The sequence below is a fragment of the Anomaloglossus baeobatrachus genome, chromosome 3 (assembly GCF_048569485.1).
Source record: "Anomaloglossus baeobatrachus isolate aAnoBae1 chromosome 3, aAnoBae1.hap1, whole genome shotgun sequence".
NCBI classification, from domain to species: Eukaryota; Metazoa; Chordata; class Amphibia; order Anura; family Aromobatidae; genus Anomaloglossus; species Anomaloglossus baeobatrachus.
This window is the reverse complement of record NC_134355.1, coordinates 578,696,509-578,709,830: the sequence shown is the minus strand read 5'-3', so window position 1 is coordinate 578,709,830 and position 13,322 is coordinate 578,696,509. Positions and strand designations below refer to the sequence as shown.

The 13,322-nt window shown below is 49.9% G+C and overlaps 1 pseudogene; it reads left to right on the top strand.

Annotated features, from left to right (window-relative positions):
- Positions 1-13,114, top strand: part of LOC142295601 (galactose-3-O-sulfotransferase 2-like) — a 95,391-nt pseudogene extending 82,277 nt beyond the window's left edge.
- Positions 13,115-13,322: the final 208 nt, after the last annotated feature.

Sequence of the window (13,322 nt, the reverse complement as noted above, 5' to 3'; positions counted from 1 at the left end):
CTAGTATAATGGCTTAGTTATAATGAGTTTGAGTGTGCAATGCAGCCAGACGTGCTGCAAATATCTGTGCACTACTGGGACTATACAGAAGTCCAATAGCCACGTTTAAGATGCCACTAAGTTCACTCAGTGTTTGCTAGTATAATGGCTTAGTTATAATGAGTTTGAGTGTGCAATGCAGCCAGACGTGCTGCAAATATCTGTGCACTACTGGGACTATACAGAAGTCCAATAGCCACGTTTAAGATGCCACTAAGTTCACTCAGTGTTTGCTAGTATAATGGCTTAGTTATAATGAGTTTGAGTGTGCAATGCAGCCAGACGTGCTGCAAATATCTGTGCACTACAGGGACTATACAGAAGTCCAATAGCCACGTTTAGGATGCCACTAAGTTCACTCAGTGTTTGCTAGTATAATGGCTTAGTTATAATGAGTTTGAGTGTGCAATGTAGCCAGACGTGCTGCAAATATCTGTGCACTACAGGGACTATACAGAAGTCCAATAGCCACGTTTAGGATGCCACTAAGTTCACTCAGTGTTTGCTAGTATAATGGCTTAGTTATAATGAGTTTGAGTGTGCAATGCAGGCAGACATGCTGCAAATATCTGTGCACTACTGGGACTATACAGAAGTCCAATAGCCACGTTTAGGATGCCACTAAGTTCACTCAGTGTTTGCTAGTATAATGGCTTAGTTATAATGAGTTTGAGTGTGCAATGCAGGCAGACGTGCTGCAAATATCTGTGCACTACTGGGACTATACAGAAGTCCAATAGCCACGTTTAGGATGCCACTAAGTTCACTCAGTGTTTGTTTCGCGGGCGGAGGAGGGGACGCTGCGCTCTCCCACTGCTCGGGTCCGGCTGCCGCTGCTGCTGCGGTCTGCTGCTGCTCGGTGGCTCGAGCGATGGGCCGGATCCCGGGGACTCGAGCGGCGCTCCTCGCCCGTGAGTGAAAGGGATTTGGTTTTTGGGATAGTTTATTGTCCGTGACGCCACCCACGGTTGTGGTGATTGTATGGACACCACCGCTGCTCTGTATGGGGATCCCGGGAGCGGTGACAGGGAGCAGCAAAGTTGTTTGTTCTCCCCTCCGTGGGTAGGGGGTAGTTGTCCCGGGGCCCAGTGATGATTTTGGGGGAGGCTGGATGGCAGGGCCGGTGCAGGGCTTGGCGGGGTGCAGGGACGCGGGGGCAGCGCTGTGCCTCACGGCACTGTGGTACTCACTCAGCCTGAGACGGTGACACAGTTCTCGGTAAAACACACGGCTGGAAAGACGGTTCCCACGGACGGCTGCTGTTGCTTTTCCCCGGTAGTTGACGATGACGGTCTCTGTCCCTGCACCTAGATGAATGTTGGTAGCGATGGGTTCCCACCGGTAACCCGCTCCCCGGCTTGGATATTGGGCCGGAGGAGCCCCACTTTGCCCGCAGGCGCTGGCCCTGAGAAACTGGTGCCTTGGCGGTGGCGGTGTCTCTCCACTACGGTTGGACTGTTGCCTTCAATCGGGACTTATGTGTTGGGAGACCCAGGAGGTCCCCTTCACTGACGGATTTGGCAAATTCACGGCGACTCCTAGCCTTGCCGGGATCCGAAAGGCCCCTGCCAATGGTGCTGGCTGCTCTTCGTATACCGCTCCGGTACCGCCGGGCCACCACCCGTCCACGGTCCTTTCGGCAACCACCGAGTAGCCTCTCCTGCAGACAGTCACCGCCGTCTGCTGACCTGGCTGTCTCAGTCCGGGGCACACACCCGGACCGACCTCAGGCTCTCTAACTGTCACTTTTCTGTCACTCTTACTCTTCTCACTAGCTCCTCTACCACTTCCTTCTCCTTCACTCCCCTAGCTTGAACTTGCTCCTCACTCCTCCACTTCCCTAGCTTAACTGCCTGGTTTCCCGCCTCCAGGGCTGTGAACTCCTCGGTGGGCGGAGCTAACCGCCTGGCCCACCCCCTGGTGTGGACATCAGCCCCTGGAGGAAGGCAACAAGGATTTTGGGTTAGCTTCGGTGTACCTATCCGGGGTGTAGGGTGTGGTGGTGTTATGACCTGTAACCCCTGGCTTGCCCAGGGCGTCACATTCCCCCTTACTAAAATGCAGACCGTCCGCGGGCTGCCCGTCCAACACCGGTTTTATTTTTCTGAAAAGATATAAAAACATAATACAAATAGAATAACTTCATTCCACATCAGGAGGTGCTTTGCTTAAACGTTACAAACGGTTTTAAACGGTTGCGGCTGCCGCTCTCTCCCACCCAAGTAACCTGGCCCTGATGCTGCCTCTAACAAACCGGCAGCACCCCTTGACCCCAGTCCTGCACCAAGTTACCCGAGTGGGATCTGTCCTTCCCCTCCAGAGGGTAGCCACCGGTTCCGGTCGTGGCTGGGCCCCAGCCTGCTCCACTGCGGGCCCTCCCTCCAACCTGCCTCTCCGGAGGCGGTAACGGTAGCTGCAACAACACATTTTTATTTACAAGCCACTAATGTTTGTGGTTGCCCTGCAAGTTCACGGGCTTGTCCATAGAGTTCCCTATGCAACTTTTTGAAGGGTCCCTACGGGGACAACAATGCCGGCAACGGCCGGTTCCAATCACGGTGCTGACAATCAGGTTAACTTCGGTTATCATTCACTTATCATTTTCAAGCTTCAGAATTTTTCAAACTTTAAACACTCACAGGTGGCCCCAACGGGGACGGTGCAATGGTGCTCTGCTGCCATTATTCAGAGTCCTCGACATCACCTGAGGGAGGGGGCGCGGCGCTCACACGGGCCTCCTGGCTGCCCCTCAACTTAGCATCCAGTGCGAACCACCCCCTCTCCCCACAGTGCCGGGTGTCCTGGACTAGGTCGCCCGGCATCAGGTTACGGCCTGGGTGCTCTTCAGGCAGGTGAGCATTCACATCCCGCCGGGCTATAAACACTTCGGCCTCCAGGCCCGGTTCATAAATAAAACCATAGCCCCGGCGGACATCAACCGCCTCACCTGCCCCTCATACAGCGGGCCCCGGACCCGTAAGGTAGCTTGTCTCAGGCTCTCCTTCTCCCGGATTGTACGGGCCACCATCTCTGCCTTTCTTCTCTCTCTCGCCTCGATTTCCAGGCCCAACGGTACCGGCTCCCTGTCCCAGTATGGTGCTGCTGCGAGTTTCGGCGCACGGGTCGGGCCCCGCGGGACCAGTTGGACACTGCCCACTACTGGTGATCTGGGTGGCAGGTCCCGCGGTGACTTGGCCTTGGACGCCGCCTTGCAGCGGCAACCCGGCGCAACCTCAGCCGAGGTGTGGGGGATGGGCACAGGGGCTTTCCTCTGCTGGGCCTTCGGCATGGAGCGGGCCGTCGGCTCCGGCTCGGGGACTCTCTCGGGGGACGCCTCCGGTTTGGGTTTCGGGGCTTTCCACGGCAGCACCTCCGGTCGGCTGCAGGCTCCGGCTACAGGTCGGCCCGCCTGGGCGGACTTGCTGGGTGTCGCTACCGGTTGCGGTGGTAGCGGGCCTAGTGGCGGGGTCACGGCTTCCGGGACGGGTGGCGAGGGAGGTAGCAGGGTGAGAGGGGTTAGACCGGGTCCCGCAGCCGCGATGACCGGCCCTTCAAGGGCATCGGGGCGTGGGTCACTCACCCTCCCTTCCACAGCTTCCTCCTCGCGTCTCCGCACGGTCGCTATGACGTCCGCCATGTCGGTCTCCCACTCCTCCATGAGGAGCTGCATCTTGACCTGCAGCCTCTGGTAGAGCTGCGCGGTCCGGATCTCCACCCACGCCGTGGTTCTAGGCGCGGGGGCTACGGTGCTTCGGGACGGCATCCACATGTTGCTGGCGGCCTCTCCCAGGAACAAGATGGCTGCAGAGTCCTGGCGTCCCTGCTTTTATAGCCGCGGCTACATGCGACCAGTCGCCATTTCGTCCCCCTTAGCCTCTTTCCGGCCCCTCCTCTATCGGGGCGGGGTTTTGGCCTTCGCGCTTCCACTACTCGAGAAGACGCTCGAGCGGGAACTTCTTGCGCCAAAGATGGCGGCTTCTGAAATTTTCTGGCCGGACACCTCCGGCGGTAACAAGGCGCACCTCTACCCAACGGCAAAGCGGTAACATCCTGTTCGTGACGCCAAGTTGTCGCGGGCGGAGGAGGGGACGCTGCGCTCTCCCACTGCTCGGGTCCGGCTGCCGCTGCTGCTGCGGCCTGCTGCTGCTCTGTGGCTCGAGCGATGGGCCGTATCCGGGGACTCGAGCGGCGCTCCTCGCCCGTGAGTGAAAGGGATTTGGTTTTTGGGATAGTTTATTGTCCGTGACGCCACCCACGGTTGTGGTGATTGTATGGACACCACCGCTGCTCTGTATGGGGATCCCAGGAGCGGTGACAGGGAGCAGCAAAGTTGTTAGTTCTCACCTCCGTGGGTAGGGGGTAGTTGTCCCGGGGCCCAGTGATGATTTTGGGGGAGGCTGGATGGCAGGGCCGGTGCAGGGCTTGGCGGGGTGCAGGGACGCGGGGGCAGCGCTGTGCCTCACGGCACTGTGATACTCACTCAGCCTGAGACGGTGACACAGTTCTTGGTAAAACACACGGCTGGAAAGACGGTTCCCACGGACGGCTGCTGTTGCTTTTCCCCGGTAGTTGACGGTGACGGTCTCTGTCCCTGCACTAGATGAATGTTGGTAGCGATGGGTTCCCACCGGTAACCCGCTCCCCGGCTTGGATATTGGGCCGGAGGAGCCCCACTTTGCCCGCAGGCGCTGGCCCTGAGAAACTGGTGCCTTGGCGGTGGCGGTGTCTCTCCACTACGGTTGGACTGTTGCCTTCAATCGGGACTTATGTGTTGGGAGACCCAGGAGGTCCCCTTCACTGACGGATTTGGCAAATTCACGGCGACTCCTAGCCTTGCCGGGATCCGAAAGGCCCCTGCCAATGGTGCTGGCTGCTCTTCGTATACCGTTCCGGTACCGCTGGGCCACCACCCGTCCACGGTCCTTTCGGCAACCTCTGAGTAGCCTCTCCTGCAGACAGTCACCGCCGTCTGCTGACCTTGCTGTCTCAGTCCGGGGCACACACCCGGACCGACCTCAGGCTCTCTAACTGTCACTTTTCTGTCACTCTTACTCTTCTCACTAGCTCCTCTACCACTTCCTTCTCCTTCACTCCCCTAGCTTGAACTTGCTCCTCACTCCTCCACTTCCCTAGCTTAACTACCTGGTTTCCCGCCTCCAGGGCTGTGAACTCCTCGGTGGGCGGAGCCAAGTGCCTGGCCCACCCCCTGGTGTGGACATCAGCCCCTGGAGGAAGGCAACAAGGATTTTGGGTTAGCTTCGGTGTACCTATCCGGGGTGTAGGGTGTGGTGGTGTTATGACCTGTGACCCCTGGCTTGCCCAGGGCGTCACATTTGCTAGTATAATGGCTTAGTTATAATGAGTTTGAGTGTGCAATGCAGGCAGACGTGCTGGAAATATCTTTGCACTAGTGGGACTATACAGAAGTCCAATAGCCACGTTTAGGATGCCACTAAGTTCACTCAGTGTTTGCTAGTATAATGGTTTAGTTATAATGAGTTTGAGTGTGCAATGCAGCCAGACGTGCTGCAAATATCTTTGCACTACTTGGACTATACAGAAGTCCAATAGCCACGTTTAGGATGCCACTAAGTTCACTCAGTGTTTGCTAGTATAATGGCTTAGTTATAATGAGTTTGAGTGTGCAATGCAGGCAGACGTGCTGCAAATATCTTTGCACTACTGGAACTATACAGAAGTCCAATAGCCACGTTTAGGATGCCACTAAGTTCACTCAGTGTTTGCTAGTATAATGGCTTAGTTATAATGAGTTTGAGTGTGCAATGCAGCCAGACGTGCTGCAAATATCTTTGCACTACTGGGACTATACAGAAGTCCAATAGCCACGTTTAGGATGCCACTAAGTTCACTCAGTGTTTGCTAGTATAATGGCTTAGTTATAATGAGTTTGAGTGTACAATGCAGGCAGACGTGCTGCAAATATCTGTGCACTACTGGGACTATACAGAAGTCCAATAGCCACGTTTAGGATGCTACTAGGTTCACTCAGTGTTTGCTAGTATAATGGCTTAGTAACAATGAGTTGGAGTGTGCAAAGGGCAGGAGGGTACAGGGTACAGGGTTGTGGGTCTCTGGGTAGAGGAAAGGAAGCCTGCCTTTCTATCCCTCCTAATGGGGAAATGCAGCGAGGAAATGCCTGACCTTAGCTACACAGACGCTGTCATCTTGTGTAGCTGTTAAACTCTGTTTTCAGGACCTGTCACCTATGGCTCTGACCCTGCCGGTATGAGCCCTTAAAAGGACTGATAGAAAGTGCTATCCCTATGCTGTCCAGCGCTGTGTATGGAGCGTATACAGCTGTATCGGCGATAGGAGCTGCGCCAGTGATGTCTGACACCAAGGACGCAGAAGAGATAATGGCATCCGGACGGGCAGATACTCGTTTTTATAATGCAGGGACATGTGACATGGACATCCTATCACACATGCCATTGCTTCTCTGGCTAAAAGTCCACTTAGCTGTGTGTGTGTCTGGGATTGGCTGACATGCTGGCCCTCCCCACTACACGCGCGTGCTTAGGGAAGGAAGACAAGGAAAAACAAAAAAAAATGGCCATTATCCAAACAGCAGTGATCTGAATGCGCTGTTCCCGCACATTATACACTGAAATGTCATAATAGTGTGAGTCACAAAGTGACTTACACTATTACAGCGGAAAGCCAGCTAGGAATTAGCTGGGTTTTTTGCTGCTAGAACCGTTCTCGAACGTATCTAGAACTATCGAGCTTTTGCAAAAAAGCTCGAGTTCTAGTTCGATCTAGAACAGCCCCCAAAATCACTCGAGCCGCGAACTGGAGAACCACGAACCGCGCTCAACTCAACTGAACAGGTCTAGTCCTTATCCTGTTCGTGACGCCAGATGTGGAGCCTCACAGGTGCCGTGTAGCGGTGCATTACCTTTAGGGACTCCACGTGATGGGACGGTTCTGGTCACAGGTAGGGAACCTTCTTGGGATTGTCGTGACGCCACTCTCAGAATTGCGGTCAATGGGGACCGCCACTGCAGATTAAGGGATGCCTGGGGCTGATGGTGGGTGCAGTCAGTTGTAATAGCCTCCTGAGAGTGAGGCGAGCCCCAGGGCCCTGTGTAGGAGTGTGGAACCACAAGTCGCAGAATGACTCACACGCACAAGCAGAATGTCTTTCAGGGGTTTTACTCACTGTTTGGTGGTCACTGTGAGGTGCCCGGGCGACACTGCCATAACCAGGTGGAACCAGGAATTCCAGAAGGCCGTTCTGAGGGTAGCTGTCCACTCGCCCTTCTTGCACTCCTTTTGTTTGGGAGGATCCCTTACTTGAAGTGTGGTAGGATTCCTCCAGGGAAGCTGTTTCTAAACCCCGCTCCCCTCTCTGGCCCGTCTGCCGGCAGCGTGACCTTGGTGGGATGGCTTCTGGCACTGTCCCCTTATGGGCCTGCTGATTGCTGCTTGGTACGGACTCTGTGTGGTGGTGGTGAGGGCATGAAGTACCCCCACCTGAAGGTTGAGCAGCTCTGGATGATTTGCTGCCTGCTCTGGGGACTTGTCTCCCCTTGCGTACTGGAATACCAGGGATCTCCTTACTCAACCACCCCTCTCTCTGGGTGTCTTTCAGGCTGACCCACAGGTACCCTTTCTCCCCCGTGTTCAGCTACTGCACTCCTCAGGGCCTGGCTGACATCAGAGCCCCTCTGCTCCCTTCCAAACTCCTCCACACTCTGCTTCAGACCCTTACTCCTCCTTCTCTGCCTGTCTGCCCTGCTTCCTAGCAACCAGCCTCTGAGCACACCCCTTGCTGTTAATTGAGAGTTAACCCCTTCTGGCTACCCAAGGGTCCCTTCTAATGGTGTGCAAGACCTGGTCACTATGTGTTTGTGTGTGCACCTCATCCTGGCCTTTGGAGATTACCTGGAAGCACTGCCCCAGCATGGGTGCAATACTCTGTGGTGCCTGAACAGGTCAGGGGCGCCACACTACCTCACTCCCCATCCTGCTAACGTTTTGACTTTTAATCACAAGTTTTCATCAGACACAGACTGTTGTGAAGCAAATTACATGCAAAATACTGCCGTAGCATGGTGTATAAACGTAGTATGTGGGCGCACTGGAGGTGAGAATAGGGTATATTTATTTTCAAAGAGGGAATATAGAATTAATTATGTGGTTGTTTGAGAAGTGGAAACCCCCTTTAGTGTTTAAAAAGGTTGTAATTTATTTACCACAAATAGCTCCACTCCTGTTAATGGGCTGTGATAGGAAACTGTTGGTTAATGTTTCCAGTTTTCTGCAGCTCATGTGGCAGCTTTACTGTTGACTGTGGATTAGGGTGCGCTCACTTCTAAACATAAAATACACATATCAAATGGCTCAGATTCTTAGCCAGAAAAGTTAGTGAGTGTCATGCAGGTGTCATGCTTATGTTATTCCAAGTGGAATAACCGGAGGCAATGGGCCCTGGTGCAAAATTTGGATCTGGGATTCCCGTTCCCTGGACATTGCTCAGATGTATGTGACGTGCCCGCGGGGTCTTTGGGGTTACTTGTCACCGGGCCGGTTTTGGTTGTCACAGTGGCCTGGCCAGGCTCCGTGATCCCGCGGTGTCAACCAAAGATGGGGATGGGGGATGATGGGAGTAGTTGTTTTTCGTGATGCCACCTGTGGAATGTGGCCAGGAGGGAAGCCGCCGCTGCACAATGTCTCTCTCTCCGCTGGGGTGGAAGGTAATGCTGCTCAGATGTTGCAGCTCTCCACAGGCAGAGCTAGGTCCAGGGAGTATGTTGGGAGTAGTAGTCCAGCCCAGAATGGGAAGGGGTGAGAGAAGGATCGGACGACACAGCGGTTGCAGTTTAAGGTGTTTACTCACTGACTTGCTCCCGCTTTTGGACTGCCAGACTCTGCTCTGATGTTCTCCAGATGAATCCGGTAAGTTCGGGGGCCGATACCAGTGGGATACTTTATGAGTCCTTCCTCCCTATGCTCTGTTGTGTGAGTCCATGTGACTTGCAACTACACAGGGACCTGAGTCTTTGGGGTGATTATGGTCCGCGTCCCATATAGCAGGCAGCGCATGTCCGTTGATGGGCCACCCTATGGTCACGGCTCCTGGCTCTATTTGCTGCTTTGCCCCGTGCACTGTTGTGGGCCAGAAGACTTGAAATCCTCTGCCCGGCGGATTCTGCTGGCAAGCCATTGAGTGCCCACCAGCACAGGGCTCCAAAGCCTGAGATGTGCACCGGTCCTGAGGGAGCTATTAGCTCTCCCCTCAGCAACCGTTTTCTCCTGCGTCTCACTTGGTTCCCAGTGGTGCCTCGACTCTCAAGTCTTTCCGTGTGTGAGTGTGGCTCCTATTCCCCTGATCAGTCACCCTGCCCACTCAAGCCCCAGAGCTAGTGGGTGGGAGGCCCCAGACGATATTGGGACCATCCTAATTGACCCTACCCTAACCCCGTCCTAGTGAGAGGGCAACTGGCTTATGTGTGGTTGTGGATGTTGTGAACTGCCACTGACCTCCTCCTTACTCGGGATTTGTACCGCACCTCTGGTGAGATGCAGTAACCTGTGGCAACTGAAGCTTCAGGGGCACCACATATGGACACCAGAAGCATTCTAAATCCTATAAAGATATACAAATTGCCCCCCTCCCGCTTCATTAAGTAGTAATGTCCCCCATCCTGCTATATCTGTCTTCCATCTTGGTATATATATTCCCCATCCTGGTATACATGGTATATATGGTCCCCATGCTGGTATATATGTCTCCCATCCTAGAATATATGTCCTCATCCTGGGCCCATCCTGGTTATAGATGGTATTGATGTGTGGAACTGCTTACTCCTGGACATTGCTGGAACCATTGATAGTTTCAAAAAGGTTTGAATGGTTTTTTTAAGAAGAAAATAACATAATTGCTTTGCTACATACAGTCCCTGCCAAAAGTTCTGTCTCTTATCCATGTTATGTAAATAAAAGCTTATAACCTGACTTTAAATTCTTCCATTGGTTTCATAAATGACTCTTTTGAAAGCTGAAACCCTCCCAAATTTGGTTTAGGTTATGAAAATAAAGTTGCTGCAAAGCCGAAATATTGATCATTTAATGAACACAGAAAGGTCAGATTTTGGCAAGACAAAAGTTTTGTCGCCTTGTCATATAATGCACCCAATCCTAGTTTACATCCTCACCTGTGCTCACTAAATGATCGGTTAATTAGTGGGTATATATAAAAACAAACCCAGCACCCCAGACCTTCACTTGAACTGCAACTTGACCTCTGACAACATGCCAAAAATCCACCCTGCGACCAAAGCCTTGATTATCAAGAGGCTGAAAAACAGATCCACTGCAGAGGTGGCTGGCACCTTAAATGTGTCTCAGCGTCAAGTACAAAGAATTAAAAAAAGATTTGAAGAGACTGGAGATGTTTTTGACAAGCCCAGGTCCAGCAGACCCCACAAGACAACTGCTCAGGAGGAACGTTTGTTGGTTAGAAAATCCAAAGCCAGCCCCTCTTCCACTGCTGCAGAACTCCAAAAGGCCTGGAACAGTTTGTAGGATTCTGTCTCGAAATGGCCTCCATGGTCGAATCAATGCCCAGAAGCCAGTACTAAATAAAAGGCAATTAAAAAACTGTGTAGCATTTGCCAAGTCCCACAGCCTGCTAAACAGATGGATGCTGGAAAAGTGGCAGAAGGTGGATTTCTCTGATGAATCTTCAGTTGAATTACACCACAGCTGCCGCAAATACTGCAGGAGACCTACTGGAGCCCGTATGGATCCAGAAAACAGTTGTTAATTTTGGTGGTGGAAAGATCATGGTTTGGGGTTACATTACAAGGTGCTCAAGGACTGGCCAGCCAAGTCACCAGACATGAACATCATTGAGCATGTTTGGGGTAGGATAAAAGAGGAAGCTTGGAAGACAAAACCAAAGAATCTAGATTAACTCTGGGAGGCATGTAAGACTGCATTCTTTGCTATTCGTGATGACTTCATCAATAAATTGTATGAATCATTGTTGAACCGCATGGATGCAGGCCTTCAAGCTCATGGAAGTCACACAAAATATTAAATATGGTTCTAATAGCACCAAAACTTCATTTACCAATGCTATGCAACATTTCTTTGTATTAGAAGTTAATTATTTGTTTGAATTTCACATTACTTTCTTTATGTGGGCGACAAAACTTTTTGTCTTGCCAAAATCTGACCTTGTGTTCATTAAACGAACATTATTTCAGCTTTGCAGCAACTTTATTTTCATAACCTAAACCAAATTTGGGAGGTTTCAGCTTAAAAAAAAAGAGTTATTTATGAAACCAATGGATGAATTTAAAATCAGGTTATAAGCTTTTATTTACATAACATGGATAAGCGACAGAACTTCTGTCAGGGACTGTATAGAAAGTTCCTTTATGAATGTTTGGTGCAGTGGATCGACAATTGGGTTTTACAAGTGTCCTTTTCCATTGTTCTTTTAAATCCTTTTGCTGAACTTGATGGAGATTTCATTTTTTTTCAAATGTATTAACTTTTTAGACACAAAATACAGGATTTGTATTAGTAGTTTTCCGGAATCCCCGTTGGAAAAAGCCATAAACATTTTGTTTCGGAGTTGCTTTAAAATAGATTTAATTTTTATTGTATGCATTGCAAAAAAAATGTAAAGAAATTTTAAATATTGGTTGAGAGCATATGATGCCGTGGATTGAAAATCCAAAGAAAAGGTAAATTTGACGTGAGGATTTTCCTCCCGGGGTGTGGGTGAGATTTAATAAATCTTATCCATAGTGCTGACACTGTAAGAACCAGCAGATTTTCTATCTTCATACTCTATCTCCGAACATAGCCTAATTATAATTAGATTTTACTGAAAAGCATCATTATAAAGAATTAAATTAATTATTTCATTAATTTTGACAGATAAAAAAAGTGATGCCAGAGGACACATTCTACTTCACCATCCTGCGAAACCCAATCTCTCAGATGGAATCATCTTTTTCCTACTTCAAAGACTTCACAGCTTTCAAAAATGCTACAAATCTGGATGATTTTTTACAGAATTCAAAAATATTTTACAAAGATACAAAAGACATTAGCTTTTTTAAGAATTTACTGACTTTTGATTTAGGTTTTGAGCTTGATGGTTCCCCTGGACAGTCAGTGTTAGCATGGCACGCTATGGATAACATATTTGATTTGGTGATTATCACAGAATATTATGATGAGTCTCTTATTCTCCTGAAGGACGCTCTCTGCTGGTCTTTCTATGATGTCCTGTCTTTCCCTCTCAATAGTAGAAGCAATAATACTAGGAAAACACTAACTCTGGAAACTCAAGAAAAGGTAAAATCATGGAATAGATTGGACTGGGAGATGTATACCTACTTCAATAATTCTTTTTGGAAACGTGTACAGACATTTGGAGTGGAACGTATGGAACGTGAGCTTAAAGAGCTCAAGAGAATAAAGACCGTAATGTTTGACAAATGTCTAGAGGGTGAGGTTGACCCCAAGAAACTAAAGGACAGGTCAATGATGCCATGTCAGGCTGGGCTTGCCACGATCCTTGGTTACAACCTAAAGCCTGGACTACCTAAGGACGATGAGCTGCTGTGCCAAAGACTGGTCACTCCAGAACTTCAGTACCATGAAATTCTAAAAAAAAAAGCAGAACAATAAACTCATATCAGAGACAACAGTTCTGTAAATGTCTGGCATCTCAATGGAGAATGTTACTAGGTCAATTTTGAAGACATGAACCATTGACTTCAAGTAACTTTTTTTTATATAAAAATTGATGTTTACAGTTTTCACCAAACATTCCTTGTTCCACAAACTCTAAATTATGTCAGCAAAGTTTTGCTTGGAAACACGGTCAGGGAAAAATACTCGATTTGCTAAATTGTTCAATAAAATTATGGAAAACAGACGCATCTTATTATAATTAATATGATCTGTCATATGTGCTTCTGGAATCCGGTGCTTTGTTTTGTTTTTTTTACTTCTGCTTCTACAGTGGAAGAGAAATAAAAATGCAGATGTGAACAGAGCATTAAACAGCAAATTTTGAACAATATCATTGGTACTGACACTTTGTATGACTCCAGAAATGTACTTAATATGTATGTCACAGTACACTATAAATCCAACAGTAGCTTTAGGCTAAGTGTGCACACTGAGCGTTTGGTGCAGACATTTTCTGCTTCAAATCTGCACCTTCTGGCAGAAAAATTTACAAGGAAATGCAAGCGTTTTGGGGGCATTTTTGTGCCATGCATTTTCTT